Raw genomic sequence first — 7393 nt, forward strand, 5'->3', positions numbered from 1 at the left:
AAAATGGAGAGATCATCAGACAGAACAAAAGCAAGACAATTATTTCCTTCCACATGAAGCATACTTCAAATGCAAAGAAGAATATCAGAGTAAAAATGATGCAGCATTGCGTACCGTGCAAATAGTACAAATAAGAATACTATACTGACTATATTAATATCATATCTATTAGGTCTCATTAAAGAAATCTTACCAAACATAAGAGAGGCATTTCATAATGATAAGAAGGGCACTCAAGCTATCAAGAAGAAGCGGCATTCTAAGTTTGCACATACCAAATAACAGTTTCAAACACGATACAAAAACTGACAAAGTTGAAAGAAGACACAAATCCATAATTATAATTGTAGATTTCGACAGTTCTCTCTACATAATCTATGCAACAAGTAGACATAAAATAAGTATAAAAATGTGAAAATTTTTCAAATCACTTACAGAACATTTTATTTAACAATATAATACATATTCTTTTTACGTGATCATGAAACATTCACCAAGAATGACCATTTTCTGGACTTTAAAACAAACACCGATAAATTTTAAAAGGTTAAAGTGATCCAAAATATTTTTTAAATAATGAAATAGAATCAAATTAGAAATCAACAGAATATATATATGGAAAATCCACAAATACTTAGATATTAAACAACACTCTTATATATCCCATAGCTCCAAGAAGAAATCACAATGATCGTTGGAACATATTTCGAACTGAATGAAAATGAAAACAGAAGATATGAAAGCTTGTGTGACAGAATTAAAGCAGTTCTTTTTTAAATTTAATTTTTTATTTGTTTTAGTTATACATGGCAGTAGAATGCATTTATGCACTTTGATATATAATACATAAATGGGGGAGAGTAAAATTTCTCATTTTTCTGATGGTACATGTTGGAGAATCACACCAGTCATGCAGTCCTATATGCACATAAGGTAATAATGTCTGTTTCAATCTACTATTCTTCTTATCCCCATATCCTCTCCCCTCCCTTCACTCTCCTCTATCTAAAGCAACTCGGTCATTCCCTGTCTCCGCACCCACTGCTTATTGTGAATTAGCATCTGCATATCAAAGAAAATATTTGGCCTTTGGTTTTGTGGGATTGGCTTATTTAGCTTAGCATGATATTCTCCAACTCCATCCATTTACAGTCAAATGCCATAATTTCATTCTTCATTAAAGCTGAGTAATATTCCATCAAATATATATACTACATTTTCTTTATTCATTCATCTATTGAAGGGCAACCTAGGTTGGTTCCATAGTTTAGTTATTGTGAGTTGCTATAAACATTGACATGGCCACATCACAGTAATATATGCTGATTTTAAGTCCTTTGGGTATAAACCAAGGAGTGAGATAGCTGGGTCAAATGGTGGTTCCATTCCAAGTTTTTTGAGGAATCTCCATATCACTCTCCATAGTAGATGCACCAATTTGCATTCCCACCAGCAATGTATCAGTGTACATTTTCCCCCACATCCTCGCCTACGTTTGCCTGTATTCTTGTTGTTGTTTTTGTTGTAGATGGACACAATACCTTTTATTTTATTTATTTATTTTTCTGTGGTGATGAGGATTGAACCCAGGGTCTCACATGTACTAGGCAAGCACTGTACCACTGAGCTACTACCCTTGATGATTGCCATTAGGGACAGTAGGAACATATTTCAACATCGTAAATGTTATATGCTAAACCCAAGGCCAGTATCATTCTAAAGAGAGAAAAATTGAAAGCATTCCCTCTAAAAACTGGAACAAGACAAGAATCCTCTGTTTCACCACTTTTATTCAACATCATCCTTGAAACTCTAACCAGAACAATTAGAATAAAGAAATTAAAGGGATACAAATAGGTAGAGAAGAACTCAAACTATCACTAACTGCCAATGACATGATTCTATATTTAGAAGATCCAAAAATTTCCACCAGAAAACTTCTTGAACTAATAAATGAATTCAACAAAGTCGCAGGATATAAAATCAACACCTATAAATCAAATGCATTCCTATACACCAGTGATGAATCCACCTAAAGCAGTCCTTAGAGAAAATTTTATAGCTTTGAATGTTAATATTGGTATAGAAGAAAAGTTCATATTACCTAAAAATCTATTTTGTCCCCTTGTCTCAGACATGGAACATTTATAAAAACTTAAATAAATATGTAATATGATATATAATTATATTTAATAATGAAACAATCATAATAATTAAGTATAATAAATATAATTAATATATTAGTAATTAATATATAGTCTATATAAGCTTTACATTGTGATTTCCAACCCATTTTAATGCACCTCCGTCAATTAAGTTGAAATGTTTGCAGATTGAAAACTTGAGACTTAATGGGTTAAGAGGCTAAAAACAGAAAATTAAATCCAAATTGAATAGAAGAAAATCAGTGAATAAAAAAATGAACAAAACGTCAATGAAATTGAATTTTTAAAATAAATACATTTGATAATATTTTAAATGAACTGAGAGAAAAAAGGAAGAAACAATTAAAGAGGGATTTTACTATATAGATCCATTTACTATATAGATCCTGTATATATAAAAAGATTAAGAAAGAAATATGATAAGAAACTTGTGCCAATAAATTAAACTACTTACATAAAGTGGAAAAATTCTTTTAAAGTTACAGGTGATCAAATTTAACTCAAGAAGAAATGGAAAGTTGGAATAGTCATGCAGTTTAAATTAAATTAAAGTAAAATTTCTCACAAGAAATGCACCAGCTCTAAATGACATCACTGGAAAATTCTAACAAAGATTTAAGAAAATATTTGAAACATAGTTGCAAAAGTCCTTTACAACGTGCTGGTAATAAAAGCCAACAATACCTTAAAAAGATCATATGCCATGAACCAGTAAGGTTTTTCCAAGTAAAAAAAAAAAAATTGGTTTAACATTTGAAAATCAATTAATGAGTTCACCATATGTGATTAACTCAAAATTGATTAAAAATGGGCAAAATTTAGTTCTCATTCATGAAAGACTCATGGATATGTACTAGTTGAAGATAATTTTCTCAACCGCCAGATGTTATAATTAATAGTCAAAGAAAATGTTTGTTCTCTTAGAACAATAGAAAAATAAGAGTGCCTTCTTTTGTCATTCAATATTGCCATACTGTTCTTAACCAGGGCAATGAGACAAGAAACAGAAATTAAAGAGGTTAAGATTGTAAAATAATAAGTATAAATTTTATTTACTTACATAAGATTTGGTTGTGTATATAAAAAATTGATGGATAATATTCTAGGATTAGTAAATAAATTTAGCAAGTTTTTAGAGTAAAAGATCAATGCATACAAATCAATTGTATTTCTTTTTCTTTTTTTTTTAATTTTAATATTTATTTATTTATTTATTTATTTTCAGTTTTCAGACGACACAACATCTTTGTTTGTATGTGGTGCTGAGGATCGAACCCGGGCCGCACGCATGCCAGGCGAGTGCGCTACTGCTTGAGCCACATCCCCAGCCCATCAATTGTATTTCTAAATATGAGCAACAATCTGAAATCTATGTAACATATCATTAAATTTCATTAAAAACAGAGAGTGTGAACTTTCACAAACATATGAAGACCTCTACACAGAAAACTATGAAATGTTGCTGAGAGAAATTAGACAGGAATAACTGGATATAAATATTATGCACATGGATTAGAAGATTATTAGTAGGATATCAATTTTCCCTAAGTTAGTGTATAAATTCAAACAATCTCAATCAAAATGCCAACAGCCTTTTAAAAAGAGGAATTGAAAAACCAATTTGGAATGTATATAGAAATGTAAAATACCTGGAGCAACCAAAAAAACATTTTATAGGAAAAAAGTAGGATATTAATGTTGGTGTAAAACTACTTAATGTAGTCAGTGAGGCTATAAAATAACAACACACATATAAATCAGTTTAATAAACTGAAGAATATAGAAGTAAATCCATGTATATGTAGCAAACTGTTTTTCAGCAATAGGGCCAAGGTATTTTAATGTGAAAATGATATTTTAAAGAAACTTACATTGGGTTATTAGTCATTTTATTGTTGAATAGTAAGATTATATTTATTTATAATCTTATATATATATATTTCCCTATTGAGTAGATAGATGTCTTTTTACTTTCTTTTTTAAAATTAATTAATTTATTTAAATTATGTATATATGAGAGCAGAATGCATTTTGATTCATGGTGCACATTTGCAGCACAACTTTACATTTCTATTGTGGGAGGCCATCCTCGCACATGATTTGAGTCACCTCCCTGGTTGGGTGAGAGGCGCTTAGACACAGCTGTGTCAGAGCCTTCCCCACCCTTCTCCAGGTCCGAGGGCTTGTCCGTGCAGAGGCGTGTCTGGCCACTGCCCCAAGACCCAATCGTTGCCCCTGACCTTGGGATGCTGCCCCCGTTAACCTTCATGGGATTTTCCCCGGAATTTTTTGTTCCCTAATAAAAGCCCACTCCCTGGCATGTTCTCTCTCTCTCTCTCTCTCTCTCTCTCTCTCACTAGACTCTTCTGTAAACCTCACTACCACATTAGGTGGCTGCAGGTTGGAGCTAGGAGAAGCTGTCCTGGAGCTGGTTTTAAAGGTAATTAGAGTCTTGTCTCTTTAATTTAAAACTCCCTATCATTTTCTCACTTTTCAAACCTTCTTTCATGAAGCCAGCGTGGGTCACAGGCTAGATGCTATGGTTGTACATGATGTAGCATCACACCATATGTGTAATCAGTCATTCATGTACCTAGGGTAATGATGTTCATCTGATTCCATCATCTTTCCTGTCCTCATGTACCCTTTCACTTTCTTGATATTGTCTTAGTTATTTTTCTTTGCTTGAGTGTTAGATGTCATTATCTAAAAAATCTTTGTCTAATCCAAGATCACAGAGCTTTACATCTAAGTTTTCCCTAAGAATTTTTGTTTTAGTTCCTATGTTTAAGGTTTTGATCTATTTTCATTTATTTTTTTGTTTATGGTACGAAGGGAGGGGAACTTTATTCTTCTGCATGTGGCTATCCAGTTGCCCCATATTCCAAATATTAAACAGACTAACCTTTCCTAATTGTCTAGTCACTCCTGTTGAAATCAGTTGTCAAAGATGTGTGATATACAATCACAAGAATAAGTTATACTCCATGTAGGCATAGTATGTCAAAATGCACTCTAATGTCATGTATATCTACAAAGAACAAATAAAAAAGATAAAAACGGTGTGTGGGTTTATTTGCATACTCGCAATTCTATTGAATTGATCTACATGACTACTTTATTTTTTTTCCTTTTTTATTGGTTCTTTTTAGTTATTTATGCCGGTAGAATATATTATGATATAATTATACAAGCATGGAATATATCTTATTGTAATCAGGACCCCATTCTTGTGGTTGTACATGATGGTGGAATCTACGTAGGTATTTTCATATATGTACATAGGAAAATTATGTTAGTTTCTTTCTCATGTCTTTCCTATACCCCCCCCCTTCCTTTCATTCCCCTTTGCTTAATCTACTGTGGATCTGAGACTTTATACGTATAGTACACAGTCTCCATAGTACACAGTCTTGGTAACTGTTGCTTTGTAGGGAGTTTTAAAAATTGAAAAATGTTAGTCTGCCAACTTTGTCTTTTCTCAGGATTATTTTGACTATACATTAACGTTTTTTTTTTTAAAGATAACCAATTATGAAAAGCTTAAACAAGTCAAAGTGATGAGAGACTCAATTCATCAAGAAGCTATCACATCTTCAATATCTGCACACCTAATTTCAGAGTTTCAAAATGAATGAGACCAATTGATAGAACTAAAAGAAAAAAGAGACAAGCCCACAATTATATTGTGCTAGATTTAATATTTCAACTCTTCTTTCTATAATTGATTTAGATTTGATTTGTATTGATTTCTATACAATCAATACAAATCAATCTATTTGTATTGATTGTATAGACAATCGATAGAAATAGAGAAAAAAAGGAACTATGGAAGAAATATTGAAAAAAGGGAAATATTAATGAATAAAAGGAAGCTACAGTTCCAACTCTTATCATAATTTCAACAGCTTATTTTCAAAAAAACACTATTTTAAAATGGAAGAACATACATTCTTTTCAGGTATTCGTGGGGCATTCACCAAAACAGACTATTTTCTAGAATTTAAAACAAGTCCTGTATACATCTAAAAGGATTAAAATGGCACAGAGTATCTGTTACTGCCATCACGGAATTTAATTAGAAACGAACAACAGAAAGGTATGTAGAAAAGACCTGAATGTTTGAAAATTAAACCCCATACTTCTAAATAACCCATGGGTCAAAGAAGAAATCAGAAGGAAAATTGGAACATATTTTGAATTGAATAAAAATGAAAACAAAACACATCAGGATTTGTGTGATGCTGCTAAAGCAGAGCTCGGGGATAACCCATAACATTAAATTTTTATAGAAGACTAGAGAAATGAGGTGAAAATCAATGATCTATCTTTCCATCTTAAAAAGGCAGATAATGAAGAATAAACCCCTTATAAGTAGAACTGACTAAGCAATTGCACATATCAACACTGTGCTCCTTTCTGTCACTGGGTAAGAATCCTTAGTATGGATATAGTTTTGCATATTTTAATTGGATTGCTTGCTTTCTTACTGTGTATTTTGAGAAATTTAAAAAAAAAAGTGTTCCCAAGAATCTACTACAGTTACTCTCAAAATTTTTCACCAAGATTATAGATTTTTTTTGAGACTTTTACTGGAAGGACCTCAGAAGTCATGAAAAGAGGAAGAAACAATAAGCTAAGAACCATTGTGGTTTTGGTCACACAACTATACCAATAATGATGTATTTTATTTTTAGATGTCAAAAGTTTTCCTTGGAAAAGAATCAAAACGTAGTTGCACTTAGGAAATATCTATTAAGACATTTTTTGAACGCGAACCATATGCAAATTGGTGCTAGGCGCCAAGAAACTTTTGTTGGTTTATTAATAGTAAGATCTTAAACTTGACAACCGAAGAGAACTTGATTAAATTTAAGCTATTAAAGTTAAGATTATAGAGAATAATATTTCCAGAAGCAGCAGCTTACGGAATGCATTTCTCCCCCCTCACATGATATTCACTCCACAGCTTTTTTAATGAAATATCAGCAGTTTCCACAGCCTCCACATAATGCACCCCATGAAGCAGAAATTATTTGTGGTGTTGTTTATCCTTAGCGCCAGGTTTGGGGCAGCAGTAGGGACATATTTTCTCCAGAGAAGGCTCAGCCAAGAAAAGGAGGGTTAAGGTGTGGGGCTTCGGGTTCTGAGTGACAAGACCCCTTAGATTTCTATACCATTGGAGGTTTGCTGAAAGTGAGGCTGCAGAATAAGTTTGGCCCCAAATA

General features: G+C 32.2%; 1 protein-coding gene across 1 annotated transcript in view; it reads left to right on the top strand.

Moving 5' to 3' along the window:
* Or10j5 (olfactory receptor family 10 subfamily J member 5) overlaps nt 1-3568 on the top strand; it is a 76038-nt gene extending 72470 nt beyond the window's left edge. The window contains exon 4 of the transcript XR_013428152.1: nt 3391-3568. The gene's annotated coding sequence lies outside the window, so the exon portion shown is untranslated. The remainder of the gene's footprint in view (nt 1-3390) is intronic.
* The last annotated feature ends 3825 nt before the right edge of the window (nt 3569-7393 follow it).

The sequence above is a fragment of the Ictidomys tridecemlineatus genome, chromosome 11 (genome assembly GCF_052094955.1).
Source record: "Ictidomys tridecemlineatus isolate mIctTri1 chromosome 11, mIctTri1.hap1, whole genome shotgun sequence".
Lineage (NCBI taxonomy): Eukaryota > Metazoa > Chordata > Mammalia > Rodentia > Sciuridae > Ictidomys > Ictidomys tridecemlineatus.